The sequence below is a fragment of the Drosophila eugracilis genome, unplaced genomic scaffold, assembly GCF_018153835.1.
Source record: "Drosophila eugracilis isolate 14026-0451.02 unplaced genomic scaffold, ASM1815383v1 contig_90, whole genome shotgun sequence".
Taxonomy (NCBI): domain Eukaryota; kingdom Metazoa; phylum Arthropoda; class Insecta; order Diptera; family Drosophilidae; genus Drosophila; species Drosophila eugracilis.
Window position 1 is genome coordinate 2,211,741 of NW_024573812.1, and position 17,427 is coordinate 2,229,167.

A 17,427-nucleotide genomic window follows, 5' to 3' on the forward strand; every position below is an offset into this window, starting at 1 on the left:
TACTGGAAATGAGAGCTACACAAAACGATGTAATTAGTTTTCTTTAAATGTTTTTAATAATTAGATTAGATTAGATGAACGAGCAGAAGGCATTAGCTGCTATTGCTCCTGACCCTAGTAGCTCTTAGTTTTAAACTTATTGTTAGCTCTTCATAAATAAATAAATAAATCTTATATTACTAAATGTTATTTTATAAAATTGCAAATAGTTTCTCGATGAAAGAAACTTTGACTTTTACTTCAGCTTTGCCGTGAAATGGTATTTCGTTTAGTAATATTTAAATATTAAACTTTAAAGATTTTAAAAACAATTTATATTGCCAAGAAAATGTTTATCTTAGATTTTAGTTTACTAGTTCAGTCCCACCTTACCACATTCAGTACATATTTAAATAACTTTTAAAACAGTTTTTAAATCGTAATAATTAATTATTAATCTTAGTCTTTGTCTCAGCTATTACCAAATAAAGCCTAAACCCTTATCGTTTGTTCATTTTATCCACTTACCTCCGTATCAGATTTTCAGCTGCATATTTTTGGTCATATCGAAAATTTTGCCAATTTTGCATATGAAAATTGTACGCGGTTAATAGGCGACATGTGTGCAGAATGTCCTCGGAGAGGGCAAAGGAGGTCCCCACACATGCAAATCTCGACATTTACATATACATATATATATATACACATACATATTGATGCCAATAAGTATTTTGAAGGTGTGTGGGTGTTTGTTGTGCGTGGCGAGGCCGGCACAAAATTTAATAATAATTCTGCAGTTGGAAAATTGTTTGATAATTTAATTGCTGTCGTCTGGCGAGGTTGGCCGGTAGTTGAATGTCATTAAATCGAGTGAAATTAAAGTGGCATTGGCAGTGGGAGAGGCAATGTCAGCACTAAGCGGACAATGCAAATTGGCCAAGGACCCTCGGCCTAATCAGCCGTCAGCTTGAGGATCCATCTAATTAGATGTTTGCCGGCCACAATGCCCGTGCAAAAGTCTAGATTCCAAAGAAAAACGGCAGTAGTGCACTCACAGTCGTCATTCTGAATCTGAAGATGTGCTAATAATCATTTTAATGAAACGATGCAGATGCTGGGCATAAAAATCCAGCTGGCATAATGATGAGAAAAGTGGCCAGCAGGAGCAGGAGAAGAAGAACTAGGGATGGCCGTAAAGAAGGCGAGCAAGGTTTACGGTCAGTTGGGGATTGCCCCCAGCTGCAGAGGCATGGCTCCAAGCTGCTTAAGCGCTAAACAAGATGAATCTAATAACGACCGGGGACTGCGACGCATCCTTTCGCTTCGTTCTGGGCGCCGCTTCCGTGTTCGGTGTCCAAGTGTCCGTCAGCTGGCTTCCGCGGACTCTTCGGGCCGCTTCAACCGACTTGACCTGCCCCAAAAAACTGATTTCTTTTCGTACTCTTAAGTCCTGCGCTCTTTACTCCTTTCTCTTTTTTTTATAGTTCTTTGTAATGAGAGAGAGAATCCACCCTATGCCATGCCGATTGCCGAGCGGATGCACTGCAAAATGCCGGCTAAATTCGTGGCTTCCGTGGGTCTTCCTACCTCTCACTCTAGTCCTTTGGCCCCTCTCTTCATTTTTCTCCATCTCAGCCAAGTTTTGTATTGTAATCTATACCGAGCGGCTTACAACTGGCATAACTTTGGTGGGGTTGTATTGCCTACTTTCTGGCTTGTAAACCTTATTTTTGCGTATGCTTTCTTGGTTATATTAACCGATCTCTGGCTGGACTACTATACTTTATTATTGGGGTCTGACCTTTAATTTTGAATCTTCATGCTTATCTAGTCCCACCATATATAGTATAAGGTTCAAAAAAGACTTTCTAAGTCTGTTTTACTATTGACTTATTAAGACATTTTTCCTACTAAAAACAATACTTACTTCAATTTTGGTAACTTTTTATCTACCAATCCCTTTTCTTACAATATCTTTGTCCACTCATCTATCTACCACGATTTATTACTTTATGATCTTCTCAACCAATCAATTTATAGACTTGCTTTTGCCTGTCTACATACAAATATGTGTTTAGATTTGGGATAAGTAAGAACTACTCAACTTAATTGTTGGCTTATTATTATTATTTAGATATTATAGATATATTTTAAGACTATAATATTCTCAGCTTGCTAGTAAAGCCCGAAAAGTAGCCACCAAAAAATCAACGAAAGAAACTATAGAAAAACTTCGCTGGCGCCGTTGTCGTTCGTTTGCGTTCGGTTTTTTTTTTGGTTCGGTTCGTTGCCATTCGGTTCGATTCGTTTGGAGTTCGGGGAATCCCTTTTTTCTCTGCTGCCAAACGAAGGCGAGACAGACAGCGGCGTCTCTGCCGCTGCCTCGGCTGCAGTTGACTGCTCTGCCGCCGACTTGTTGCGACGCCAGACGTCAAGTGCGCATCTAACGGCATCGCAGCGACAGAGACAACGAGCGCGCGCGAGCGACAGAGAGAGGGAAAGATAGAAAAAGAGGGCGAGCGAGAGGCTGGCGCCTCGTGCAAAAGTTTACTATGCCAATGCACTCGTTGTCTGGCCACCCCGCCTCTACCATTCATTCCCGACTCTCCCCTCGCTCTTTTCAACCGCTGCAGCGCATAGTGCAGCGCAGTAAGCGCGTCGACCGCACAGCAAGGCTCTCTGTCGCACCGCGCTGCCACGACGTAAATGTTGCAGAGCAGAGAGCTCACGGCAGTTCTCGTTGGGCCAGTCCCCAAGAAGTTGGCATTCAGTAGCCACGCAACGTCCGCCAGTCGAGGTTGCCCGGCTCCCAGTTAGCTATCAGCCAGTTGGCCGATCGAGTGGCCAAAAAGAAAAGTAAAGAGGAAGAAGAATTCAACGAACGAACCCTTTCGTTCCCTTTAGCCAAGTTCTGGCCTTTGGGCCGCAAAAGTGCAGCGACAGTCGAGCCGAGAGCCTCCAGCGAAACAGTCGCAGGTCGCTGCTCTATCTAAAAAAAAAAAACTAAACTAAAAACCAAAAAAAAAGGAAAGAAAAAGAAACAACAACATAAATTCCAAGTGATCAGCCAGCGGAATTTGAAACCGTTAAGTACACTTTGCTGTGTCTGTGTGTTTGTACTCTCGTCGTACTGGCTAAGTTCTCTGATACGCTCTATAAGGCTATATATCGTATCGTGTGTAATTTAATTCCGGCGGGCTCATAATCAATTCGCCGTAATCCATTTCCATTTAATATTAACGTCGCGACAACTCCCCAAAAAGAAAAACAAATATATAATGAAAACAACCTCAATGGGAAGCCAGAAAACGAGTATTTATGACAGGTGTGACGGTGTTGGAGCTGGAAAATTACAGGTGAGTGAGCAGTCATTAGGGAAGCATTTATTATAATCAAGTGACAAGCGGCAAAGGGTTGGGGTTAGCCTCTATTACAAAAGGTAGATAAATGTCAAATGTCAAATATCAAGTATCCGACATGTGTGACAAAGAGAGGGTAGGGCGGTAAGGTTTTTGGTTTCAAAGAAGCAAAGGAAAAGGGAGGAAATATTACCCTGCGTAAAAAGTAAAAACTTTTATTTTCAAGACTCCGCAGTATATAGTATATATTCTTGTAAGAAATTAAGCCTTAACATACCGAAAAAGCAGATCTTAAACAAGAATTCAGGAAGTGCTATAAATGTGGGTATATCTAAAACTCTTTCCTTTCGACCATCTCTCCATTCCTTAGCGTACTTTCTCAATGCAATAAACGAGTCATCAATCTAACCGAACCGATTCATCAGCACATTTGCTACGCTTTTCCCAAGCAGCGAGCGCACCCCAACTTCCATTCCCGTTGTCCATGCAAATTCCTGCCGCTGCTGTTGTTGGTCAATAACACTGCCAATCACTTTCTGCCTAATCATGCGTCTCAGTCGCTCATCAGCCCTTTTCTCCTTTTTGGAGCCTTGTATTTACGGCTCACGATAAATGATGTTAAATAGTCCGTGGCCGGAATGAATTCGCAGTTTCTGTAGGCAGATCGATTCTGGTTTTTACACGTGAGCGGTTATCTTATCGCCTTTTTGCCTTCGAAACTCTTATCAGCCCGGTCAAAAGTGACAATTTCATTTGGCAGAGAGGGCATCCCCGCTAACTGCTGATAAGCAAATTAGCTCTAATTGAGCTAAGCTGGCCGAAAGCAGATAACATGGCGTTTTTCGGGGGGCGTTAACTTAAGACTTCTAAAGCCTTTAGCCGCTTCAGCCTCGGGTGGTTCTCACATTTGTTATGGCAAAAAAAAAAAACACAGAAAAAAAGCTAAGAAAATAAGCAAAAAAATCATAGTAAAGAAAAGTGGCCGCAAAGAGTGCTTAAAGCAGACCAGTGGACGCGGTGGGGGGAGGACAGGTGGAACTAGCCCAAAAGAAAAGAATTTCTACTTATAACGAGTTTTTATTACAAACGCGCGAAAGCGACGAGGTAGCCGAAAATCTACTAAAAAAAGGAAGACAAAAATAGGAGAAAAAAAGTAGTAGTAGCAGAAAAAGGTAGTAAAAAGGGGCAAAGCGAGCGAGGCTAACTGAATTCCTTCTGGGTGGCTCAAAAGTGGGGTGGACAGCGGAAGGGTTGCACATAAAAAGTAACAGCATTTTTGCCTACACTGCGCGAAAATGAAGTAGGAATTCGATATCGAAATGAACTATTAAGAGTGTTAAAAGATCTAAGATCTATTAGAACTCTCTTTTTGTATTTTCAAAGGTAAAGAGAAATGTTAAATTAATTTAAAGTTAATATTTTCAAAGAAAAGGTTAAAGGCAAAGAAAGCACCTAAGCTTGAAGAACAAAAAAAATGTATTTTTCGAAGTTTAAAATATTTTTAAATACGCATTTTAAGTAAGAATTTTCACGAAAAGGCCAACATCCTATCCCATTTCCTTTTCCCTAAGTGTAGACGCTGACAGAGAGGGCGCTAAAGGTTGGCTAGTAAGAGAGCGGTGGAACGAGTGGGAAAAGGAGCGGTAGACAGATGAAGACCAAGACTGCGAAAGCATGAAGCAACATTATTCAAAAGAAAGCCAAGTTAAGGCATGCACACACACACACACACACTCACGCACACAGAGGCGAAATAAAGAGACAGATACATGGCAGCATAATGCAGCAGCGAGAGAGTATGAGTGAGAGGGGGCCGAGCAGAGAGGTAGAGGGTGGTAGTTGGGTGGCAGATCGGGCCCGGCATTAAACATCATTCAGCGACTGCGACGCTAACAGCGACGCCAACAGCGGCAGCGACGCCAGCAACAATCACATGCCGACATTCTTTCATTCGTACAACGACCTCGACTTTGATTTGCAGTTTTTGGCCAACAAAAGAGAGCCGCTTCGGGCCAACTAAAGAGAGCCGGGACGCAACGGCCTCTAGACGACCTACACGCCTGAGCAATGGCCGACTGGAAAAAGAGAGCCACCGAGAGAGTGCTAGCCGGCGAATGAGAGCACGAACTTCGTGCTCGTGCGACTTGGACTTCGGTTCTCTTCGGTTCTCCGAACAATCGGAACATAGCTTTGCTCGCTCGCTGGCTGCGAAACTCCATTCATTCGTTCTGCGCGTCTCGTCTGTGCCGGTTGTCTGCTGGCTCTCTCTCCTGCCTCTCTCTCTTCGCCCAGCCGCCCCCTCATAGAAACACACACATACACAACCTCACTAACTGACAGTGCAAATGTTAAACAAAGACAAAGGCAGTAACACACACACACACACACTTGAACAAACAGTGCTCCAGCTAAATAAGTGCAAAAATCATACAAAAATATTCCAAATAAAATAAAATACAACAAAAAGTGAACAATCAGCCAAAAACTCTGGGACATAGCCAATGCGTCATTGCCGCAGTCGCTCAATCCGGCAACAAGAGCTATCGCCACAGACACGAGTATTCGCACTCACACTCGTACTCGCACAGTTGCAATTACAAAGTGCGAACGACAGGCCCAGACATCGCACCCATACAGCCAGCATTATGACATTATGGCATTATAGAACCGAGATTTTGCTCAAGAGATCGGAACTAAGGCGCTTGCAAAGTTTAGCAGTGCAGTGCGGTGGCTCTTGAAACAAGTTTCTAATCTATTTGAAATTACTTTACAAGAAAGTATATAAACCTTGGCTATTAGTTGGATAATGCCTTGGAATATAGAAAGAGAATCATCATATTCAAATCAAGTTTCAATTTTATTAGCCAGTACATCTTGAGAGTCTATCTCATCTTATAGTATTCAACAGCAGATTGCTGTTTGATATCTTAGCAAGTTCTAGACTAGGGAACACTTTCTGTAAAAATAACTGCTGATAAACAAGCTTTGTATTTTAATCAACTACATAACGCCTCTTCAAGAAGCTTACACAATATTTTATTTTGGGTCTAATCAATCCAGTCTTAGTCTGGGATCTGGATGGATATCATTAAGAAGTGACTTCCAAAAGAATTTGAAGATATTCAAAACTTCGAACCACCACAAAGTGCACTCAAAACAAAAAATAATATGTACTAGTTTTTCGCCAAGTGTAGATTGGCAGACAGAAGGCAGACTGAAACCGCAGTGGGAGGGGCGCCGAGCAGTTATCAGTCGCAGACCCAAACCCATACCCATAGCCAAGCCCAGACTCAGACTCAGAAACAGACTCAAAATCAGGCTGCGGCTGAAACTGAGACGCCGCTGCCGGCGTTGTCTGGAATTTGTATTGCCCATATGGGAAGACACACTACACCACACAGCCACACACATACACACACATACTTACGCCCATTTGCACACATGGCCAACCGGATGTTGCAGCCATCTTTGTCATCTTTTTCAATCTCAGCCTTGGCTAAGGTCGCTCCTTGCCATCTCCGTTTGTCATACCATCAACTAGAAAGAGACGATGGTGGGCAACCGTGAGCAAGCGAGAAGGCAAAGAAGTAGCAGCCGAGTGGTTGCCGTCAAGTCGTGAATTTATAACAAAACGCTAGACTCGGCGACTCTGAATCTGACCGACTGGTTTGGCGTGTTGGCCCGGCTAAAATGGATTTTTTATGGCACAACGAACAAGCAAACAGAACAGCAACAACTGAATCAAAAGCATAAAAATGCCGCAACCCAAAAACCCGCAACACGAATTCTGAATGGGCACCATCTGAAATTTTTTCAAAAATTGAACAAGTGAGATGGCTATTAGAGAGTCAGCGAGAGAGAGAGAGAGACGGGGGGAGAGAATCGGCGATAAGAAAAAGCGGGTAAGCCAATGTAAATAGATATAGATATAGATATATATATATAAACATAACCAATTGGATTTGATAGCATTTCGGCAAATAAAATTACGAAAATTCGAGAGGCCAACAGAGTCGAATTAATATTAAATTATGACCCTAATTGTATCTAATATTGAACCTCTATTCTTTTGGCTAAAATGGTATGGCCATAAATCTGTTTTTATGAAATTTAATATAATTGGGGTAGTATTTTGTGTTGGAAAAGCTAATTTTGTTATAAATAAATGAATGTTGAGTAATAACTATAAACTATTAGCTCTAACTGATAATTTTATGATTTGAAAAATCCACCAAGTTTCTTATTAATGTTTCCCTTTAACTTACCAACAAATGACTATAGTTTAAAATAAATTCCTAAATTAATTCCTGCTTTAATATTAACTAATCCAACTTTTATAAACCCGCCCCAAGATAATTGTTTTAGAAAAGATATACCCAAAGATATAGCCAATAAAATCACACCATTAACACAATTAAAGATCTGAAGATTAAAACGCAAACTCGGCAGTCAATTTCCTCGTATAGCCAGCCAAAGTTATTATTCATGCCACCTATTTTCGATTGCATGTTTAAGCTAGATGGCTAGAAGTATGGGCCTGATGGGCGGGCGCCAGCCACGCCCCTGCGACGAGCGTGCTAATGAAACATTTAATTAAGGCATTAAACATCAGAAGCGTCAACAGGGGAGCATAATGAAACCGTATGGGTATTACTATTCAGGGAATATGACTGGGTGTGTGTTTGGATTTTGTTCACCTGAACGGTTACGTTAAGTTAACTTAAGTTAAGCTTGGCCGATCAGCTAAGGAAAAAGAAAAAAAGGCAAAAGAGCACCACCACTTCTCGAACCACCCTCGCTAATGCCGTCGACAATTGCCGTAAAAGTTTATCGCCCGCATTAAAAAACCATGGATTAAAATTCTACTTCAAATAAAAGTCGAGCATACGAGAGAGCCAAGTAGGAGAACAACAAATTTCCCATCTCCATTTCACAATTTTTCCCCGCTGCCTTCCTCATTTCTCTTCCCTCTTCAATTTCTTATTCGAATTCTTTTCTAGTCGTTTTTTTTTTTTTTTTTGGGTGCCCACATTTTCTTTCTTTTTGGCAGTTTTTACGTTTTTTGTAATAAAGATAAGAGCTCTACTTTTGCTCTACCTGCATTGCCTACTGCCGCCTACCGCCTGCCATTGCCTGGCTTTCCCGTTTGGAAAAGTGTTTGGCTAACAAATGTTGTCCACTAATTGCAGGCGAAAAACATTTTCTCGGCTAACGAATTAAGCGATGTAAATTTTTGCAGTTCTCCCGAAAATGGTGCAAATCGTTGGGTAGAGGGGGTTGGGGGTGCTGGTTTAGATTACAAGTTTTGGGTGGCATGGGCGGGGGCGCTGGGCGTGGGCGTGACACGATGGGCAAAAAGTCAGACAGACATGCAGACAATTTCATATAAAATGCATGAGCATAAAACCAATTCAATAGCCAAAAAATACTAACACACCCGCACACACACACACGAGGGCGGAAAATGTTTTCGGTTGGCTAAGTGGGTTGGGAAAATCAGGAGGAAAAACCGAGCGGCGGCGGTGCTTCATGTTAACTGCCTGTCGAGCAAACTGCCATCGCACTGAACTCATAGTTGTCCTAGTTGTAGTTGTACTTTGCCCAAAAAGTAAAAGACGACCTGGAAAAGTGGGGATGGGGTAGGGAAAAGTGGGCTGAGAGCAAATTACACGGAGCCAGCAGCGAACTGAACGGGAACAGAAAGCGATGCTAACTTATAGATACAAGATACCGACGATGAAACGAATTTGAAACAGACGAAAATTTGCACAAAAAAAAAGAAATAGAAAAACCCAAAAAAATTAAAAGAAAAATGCCCGAGCCCGAGCAGGAGGAAAATGCTGAGTGGGGTGGCTTGGTCCACCGCCCAGAATCAAATAGAAGCGACAAAGTTTTCAAATTAATTTATTGATACTGCGATAAAAGAGGCACAGAGGGAGCCAGAGATAGGGAGCGAAAGAGCAAAGTGTGGGAGATAAACGTTTTATGGTCCTGGCCATCAGCAACGATGATGAGAATGTGGGGTGGGTGGGGTTAGTGAAGAGGAGGTGGGAGATGGTCAGCAGCCGGACCCGGTTTAATCAAATGTATTGAAAATGTTTCGATTCCGGGCAAAGTTTTTAGAGTCGCCTGAAAGGGCCAAAGAACATCAAATGATTTTTGATCGTTGAAAGGGAGGCAGAACAAAGAGAAGGAATGGGAGGAATATAGATAAAGAGGGTGTTAAGGAAATTAAGATGTGCTTGAGTACATTACTCATTTACTTTACAACAATTAAATGGAAAGGTTTTTTGAGTTTTGTTACTAGGAACTTAGATTTAACTCAAATTCTGATCTCAAGCTTAAAGTATGAGCAACATTTTTTAAAACACAATTATATTAAATACAAATTTGCTAATAATCATCTTCAGCTTACAAGATTTCAAAGAAGATAGCAAGTTTCCAGTACTTCTAACATAACATTACTTATCCGCCGCATTGTCACTGACATAAAAAGGAAATTTCCTCTCATTAAAAGCTATCACAGCTATCACATAAGAAACAAAAAGCTCAGCAAAAAACGAAGAAAAGAAGAAAAAAACACCAAAAAATAAATCAACATACGACGCACCTTCATCCGATTTCAGAGGACAGAGAAATATATGTACATAAAGATGAGCCGCACACGTTTATTTATAAGGCCTAACAACAGTGATCGGCGTACCATACATATGCACATATAAAGCATCTTCAACGACATGCCCCTCCCCTCTATACAGCTATATAGATCCGCTACCCCTCTGAACGATACTTGTTCAATAACCGATAACATTTCGCTTCTGCTGACTTTGACTTTGCACATGAGATGTCTCTCATTTGGTTTTTGTTGTTACTGTTTTATATATTTACTACATATATATATATATGTTGTAGTTTTGCTGATACCGAAGCTTTAAACGCAAAAAAATGCAAATTTTATTTCGCTATTTCGGATGGGGGTTACCTCCTCCTCCGCCTGCGGCTCTGCTACCACCCGCCTTTGAATCCCTTTCAACGCCTATCTCATCCCGACTTTGGTTGTGCATTTGGAATTGTTTTGTTGTTTTGCTTTTATTTTATTCAGCTTGTGTATTTTTTCTTTTCTATTTGTTTTAAAACGCCGCTTACCCGATTTATTTATTGTGCCATTCATGTTTCTCTATCTTTATATGTGTGTGTGTGTCGCCCCTTTGTCTCGTCCCACTCCCGCCCCCCCTTTTGCAGTTTTGTGTTTTGTGTAATGGCTGCGATATTTATGGCCAGCAAGTGCTACGTCCTTCGTCCTTCGTCCTTACCAAAATCGCAACAGAACCAGCAACTGCTGCAATTTATGGCCATGGCTAGGAATCCGCATCGCCATAGCCATCGGAATCCGATTCGCATTTGGATTCCGTTTCCCTGGGCTAATAAAATATTGAAATATATATAACAATTTGCATGATTTTCGGTTCAAGTTTGGGGCCAAGTTGAATAAATATCCAATATTCCATGCCAATCCTGGCCAATTGTTTTCCTACTGCACTATATATATATCCTAACCATTGGAGTGCAATTTGTGTCGGGAGACTTTGATTGCAATTGCAGTTGGTAGCCCTCCCCAAAAAGGCCTTAATTGACATCTGGGGCCGGGGAGTTCTATTCGATATCCTTGGGAATTACGAATCCATTACTAGTCCAAGCACAAACAGTAGTTCTTGTCAAGTTTATGGCTTTGCCAACCAGACAGCATCTCAATGTTGGTCCAGAGAGGGAGAGAGAGAGAGCAGAAATGGAACTCCAAACAATTCCCGAAATCCCCAAACCGAAAATGAGCATATTAGCCAAGCCAAAGATGATACTCGGCCCATAAACAAAGAGTTTGAAATGTTTAGCCCGAATAATCGTTGGCTATTTCCATTCGCATTACGTCAACATACCCAGATGTTCCGATTTTAGCGGCCGGCACATACTACATATGGTATATCATATATATATATATATATATGTATGTTCGTAGAGATAGACCCACATGTTTGGCGTTTTGCAAAGCGGCCAATACATAAAACTTGCCATAAACAAACAAAGATTTTCGCAACCAGCAATGCGGAGAGAAATTGGCGAGAGAATCTAACCAAAATGTAAACAGAGATCGAGGCGGAACTGCTAATAAGTTTGGGAGATAAAAGTACATTTTAGACAGAGCCAGCAGTAGTCAGGGTAAATAGCTTAAAAATGAATGAAATAGAGTGATATGGGCTATAGAATGGGCTTAAAAGTGGGAACTAGCAACTGTGGAGTTAAGTCAATAGAAATATTTAGTTTGGTAATAGAAAAAGTAACCAAGAGACCAAGTACAACCATCAGCTGTCAGGGAAAGTGTTGCAACATGAAAGCAACTGGAATAGATGCCTATTAGAAGCAATCAATTTAACCAAATCGAACTGTTCTTAGTATCAATCAACAAAAACACTCAGCAACTCCAACTCAAAAGTCATCATTTAACCAAACTCTAGAACAACAAGCATCAGCCTGACATTCTGACAATCAACAAGCCAACATCAATCAAGGACCAGTAGCAACTAGCAACACAATCATAAAACAGAAGCAACAACTAGAGATATCAGTATGAAATCAACAGCCAACAGTTGCTGAGAGCTAGCAGCAACAGCGTAGTGACAGCAGCAACATCAAAACCATCAGGCAACAGCAATCAACTCTGTTGTCATCGGGGGCGTTGCTTTAATATGCAGCGGGTTGTCAAAAAGATTATGGCACATATAACGACAACACCTGTCGCTGATGTTGCTACTGTTGCTGGTTGTTGCTGTTGCTGGTTGTTGCTTGGCCTGATAACATACGAAGATAATGGCACTCAACAATCTGTTGCTCCGGTGTTGCCTGGAGTTTTTTTTTCTCTCTTTTTTTGACTGTCTCGCATTTAATGTGCTCACATAAATTTTGAGGCAAATCAAAAACGCGTTTTATGGCTTGCCATCGTCAATGCCGCTACTGTGCTGTATCCTGACTTTGTCCGAGTGAGAGCTAACAAAATTTATTGCATTTTACAAGCATATTACAAACGCTCAGCGCGCACGTACCAAGCTTTTCCCCAGCTTTCCCCCTTCTTTTTTGTTCCATCTCCTCACCTCCTCTTCAATTCCCAGCAGCCACATAAAAGCGCGTCATGTCCGTTGGTTGTCCGTGGTCTGTCCGTCCGTGAGTCCGTATTGTCCGTATTGTTCGGTCCACAGCTACCCCCGGCTCTTCGGAATCCTTAGCTCCTCGACTCCTCGTGGCTGCCAAATTGATGTAGACTCTGCGGCGCCACGAGCGGCAGCAGATTCAGCTTTTGGAAAGAGATGGAGGAGCTGGGTGAGCCTGGAGATGGGTGAGCAGTCAAGATTGATGGCCCGTTGAATTGCTCGCTCTGCGGCTATTCCCTCGACTTCCTCTCACGCTCCTACCACTCGAGCTTCTGTCTCACCATATGAATTACTCATTGCTCATTTTTGCTGCAATTTATTGTCATTGTTGGTGGTACGGTTGCTTCTGCTGCCGCTGCCGCTGCTGTTGCAGTTTCTGATGCCGCTATCGCAATTGCAATTTTTCTTTCGCATTCTTTATGGCAAGATGCTTTTTTCGGTCGCTAGATTTTTCATGTCGTCGCGGGTCTCTTTTTCTTGCTGTGAGCGAAGCGAGCATGGTCGGGCATATTTCGTCGATATTTACTTAAAAGCTCACAAGAGGACAGGGCGCTGAGTTATGGTCCTGCAGGTCCTTGAAGGTTGGATAAAAAGGAGTTCGGGTGTGTTGGCTTGAAACGCGGCGATCATTGGCGAACATGGTGCGGCAATTACAACTAATGCGGCAACTGCGTGTTCCTTGCTGCCGCTGACATCATTAGGCTCATGCACAAACACACACACACACACACACATATGAAGGAAACTGGGGGAATGTACACATAGGGAAGATTAGGGTAATATTGAACTTAAAAGTCCTTATTAAGAACAGTAATTAGAACTTTTGAGAACTTAATTACTATATTATTATTAAAAACCTTGCTTTTTAGGCAAATAAATAAATAGTTTTCGGTTTAAATATCATGTTTTGGATTTTCCCTGCATTTATATATGTTTTTTTCCCTGTGTACCTACACATACTTGCAAGTCTGGCACATCGTTTGACTTTGGCCACTTCCGCCTAGTCCACAGGCTTAATTTCCTGCTCTCGCCTCTCGCACAACATGGCGTATGTGTAATCAAGTGAATGGTGCCACATGCCATACACACTCACACACACACATAAACTAACTCAAACGCACTAACACAAGTGGACTCACTTCCTTTTCCCTGCTTTCAGGCTTTGCTTAATCACTGAAACTGCCATTTTTCATCAAAGTAATTACGAGACTTTGCTTTCTTTTGCTTTTTGTTGTTTGTATTTTTTTTCCCATTCCTAAGCGAAACCACACACGCATGCCACGCCCACAGCCGCCCTTAACTGCCTGTTTAAACACTTTGGCAAGCATTTTTATGTGGCGTCAAATTAAATCATTTGATATGCATTAAAATTTTATGCACCATTTTATTTTGTTAGCCTAGCTGTATCCCTTTTACGCCCACTTTTTCTTTTTTTTTCTCGCTCTGCCTTTTTTCGTCCTTTTATGTTTTCGAGTATCCATTTCCATTACTCGACACTTTTATGCCGTGAAAATATTTCGTTTTGCCGTTGCCTACTTTTGAGCGTTGGCGAATGAATTTTTTATATGCCACTCACACACACACACACCCACACACATATACATTATGTTTAACTGACAAAAGGCCAAGTCACAGGGTTGCATGGGAAATTAATATTGCAAAAATACCTTTCAAAAGGATTGAAATGGCAAACTGCTTATGCAGATTTACCAACAAATTTGTTGCCATCGTTTGTCGCAAACTTTTTTGATTTCGTTCTTTCGTTTGTTTCTTGTTCTTGTTGTTTTTATTTTTGGAAGTAGAATCCTTTTTGCGCCCGCTGTGCACAGAAATATATTAACGAGCCAAAGTTCCGTTTGGCAAACATGAAAGGCACGAGAGCAAGAACAAGAACCAGAAACTAGAAGATGAAGCTGATTGCCAAATAAAGAAAGAAGGGTTGCTGTTAGCCAAAAGGGGCCAAGTCCTTGGCTAAAAACTGGGCCACACCCCATAGCCATTGCCATAGCTGTGTGGGCAACAAGGTAAAAAGGGGGCAGGAAGAAGGGGCATTTTTGGCAATGAGTGGCAGCCCCCCTGGCCTGCAGGCCATGTTTTGTTTTCTGCCAATTGGCGTGGGCTGCTGTTGCTGCCTCAGCTTCTACGGCTACTAGTTTTTCCACCTCTGGTTTTTCCGGGCCGGCTGCCAAGAGCCCATGAATTTCCCAGCAAACAAGTGCACATACAATGTGTATGTCCTCCCTGTCATTCCTTATGGAATGCCACGTTGTGTGTTTTCTTGGCCAGGTTGTCATAATTTCCAAGTGACCCACACTGCATGTGGTCATATTTGTTATCACACACACACTCGAAAACACACCCCCACCACCACTGCTTATATATGATTTATGAAAACTGCAGCGAAATTTGTTTTGGCCTGGAAAATTCGAAATCCTTTTGAAAAGGCAGCTGAAAAGCAAGGGTTTTCTAAGAAATCGCCGCAGGTGACACCATTGCAGGCGAGTTCAAAGTTCAACAAAGTCCAACAACTGTATTAGTCTAAAACCACCGAAAGCCAATTAACAGACTTGCTGTAATTTTCCATTTAGCTGGTTAAATTAAACAACTGCTTAAACATAAAAGGGGGAAATGTTTTCAAGTTGATTTCGAGTCAATAAAGTGTAAATAAAATTGCAGCCTAAAAGCGATGCCAACAGCTGTCAGCAGCACCACCACCTCCTACACTCTACTTTCTTTTTGCTATTTTTGAGTGGTGCAGTGGTGCAAAAGGAGCAACAATGGCCGTGTAGACGGCAACACCCACACAATTGTATGTTTGTGTTCGCTGTCTTGTCTGTTGCTGTTGCAATCCTTTTTAAGCACAGAATGCAAGCAAAGTTTTTTCTTTTCGGTAGAGGTAAGACGGGGGATGAGGGCTGAACAAGACCCAGACAATGAGATGTGGTTCCTGTAGTTGCAGTTCTTAGTTTATTCTTTCTATTCCATGTCGAGCATGCGGTTTTCCAGCTCCAATGCTCCAAACGTTGTGCATTTGCAAGTTTTTAGTTTTTGTCTGCGAAGCAAAACGCCCTTCTCTCTCCATCACCCTCTCTCAGCTCGTTCGTTTTTATAGACTCCTGCACTTGTCGCAGCCCATTGTCTTGGACACAGACTCCACTCACCAGCAGGGCCAGAGCTCCCTGGGTGTTCTGTCAGGTGAGTACTTCGTCCTTTCGTCCCGCCTCTTTGCCAGGTGCTTTTCGGGGTTTAGTTTCTGACAATACTCAAAAGAAAATATGACTTAGGGCGGCGGGGATTGGGGAGTTGGAAAAGTTTTTGTGCGTTTTCATTTTAAGCATATTATGAAACTTAAATGCGATGTAATTTGTTCTTGGTTGTCTTGGTTATGGCTTAGCCCGCTTTAAGGATATGACAGTTTACAGTTCGCTCCTGAGTGCGGTTGACAGGTGTCTCTGTGGGTTGCTCCCTCTCTCTCTGTGTGTGTGTGTTTAACAACGTTTTTTGGGTTGTGGCAGGAAAAGCGTTTTCTCGTGGCCATGTCATTGTCCCGTTTTTAGCGCTGTCACATTTTGTCACCTTTGTATGGCTCCTATCTTCTCGCTCTCCCTATCTACCATCTAAGTGTCTCTCTCTATATATATCTCCTCTTGTCGCTTTTTGTTAGCACTGATTATATCGCCATTATTAGAGGCTGAAACCCCTTGAAACCTCTCCCTGCTACTCCTCGCATTCGCACTCGCATTCCGTTGACGTATATGACGTTGTATGCTTGCTGACAGCTCGCCTGCGGCAGGATTTGCCATCCCCAAACGTGCCACCCACTGCATCTGAGGTGTTAGACACACTGAGGGAAAATGAGAAGACTACAAACTGATGTTTCTGTCTCTAGATTAAGCTAAGAGCTTTCTCTAGTACCTACAAGATGAAAATTCTTCTGAGTTTCAAGAAATTTTTCCTGAGTGCACCCCCAACTTTTCCCCAAAGTTGCCACTTCCCATCTCGCCATAATTGTTTGCGGTTGGCAGTTATTAATGCGGGGGTGGGCGGAGAGTATGGCATTGCTGGCAGCCAGGATGAACATCGACTTCCTGCCTCCGTTGGCCACGCCTCCTTAATGAGGTCATTGCTTGACAATCGCATTTGCCATGCAACATTTGCTGCAGTGTTGCTGCCGTGCTGCCGCTGCTACTGTTGCTGCTGCTGCTGTTGCACTTGTGATTTGTTGCATTCCCAATGCAGCAGTCGCACTGCATCGCGTCTCGCATCTTCAGCGTTGTCCTTCGGCATTGCTGCTTTCATTTCCGCTTCCTATTCACCGCTCGCTTTCTTTCCTCATCCTCCTGCTGCTGCTGCCTCCTCCTCCTTCTTTCCCCCTTCCCATTGTGGCTGTCATTAGGCCCGCCCCCTTTCGCCGCCCCTGGTGGCCACATTTCATTTGATTTTAGTTCATTTTAACTGTCTTTTGTCTCGTGTTTTACGCTGCTTCGGCATCTTTTCGCCGGCGCTGCGTTGCTTTCATTAATTTCGCCAGACGGCGAGAGGGACGAGGGGGAATTCTCTCCTCTTCGACATAATTTATGCGACAAGGCGTGCTGGAGATAAATTTCTGTCGTTTGCCATTTTTCGCTTGCGTTGTATTTGGTCTAAATAAATTAAAGCATCCTCCGCGGGACAGCCAGGGGTAGAGTCGGGCAGCAGTAACCAAGAGAAAAAAGCAACCAGGAGCTGCCCAAAAACTGTAATAGTTTAGGGGGTTAGGGGGCTACAAGGGGGCTGGAGCCTGTTGATTAATGCCAGCTCTTAATTGCATCGAGGGGGAGAGGAGGTGACACAACAATGCACTCACCGCAATAAAAAACAAATCGCACAATGCAGACCACGCGGCGAAT

The 17,427-nt window shown here is 42.6% G+C and overlaps 1 long non-coding RNA gene across 2 annotated transcripts in view; it reads left to right on the top strand.

The window, feature by feature from the left end:
• Window positions 1-2,645: 2,645 nt before the first annotated feature.
• Window positions 2,646-17,427, top strand: part of LOC108112514 — a 42,795-nt gene continuing 28,013 nt past the window's right edge. Inside the window, exon 1 of one of the 2 annotated variants that reach the window (XR_001772657.2) lies at window positions 2,646-7,240. This is a non-coding gene — a long non-coding RNA (uncharacterized LOC108112514). The remainder of the gene's footprint in view (window positions 7,241-17,427) is intronic. The other variant, XR_001772658.2, reaches the window with a different exon arrangement.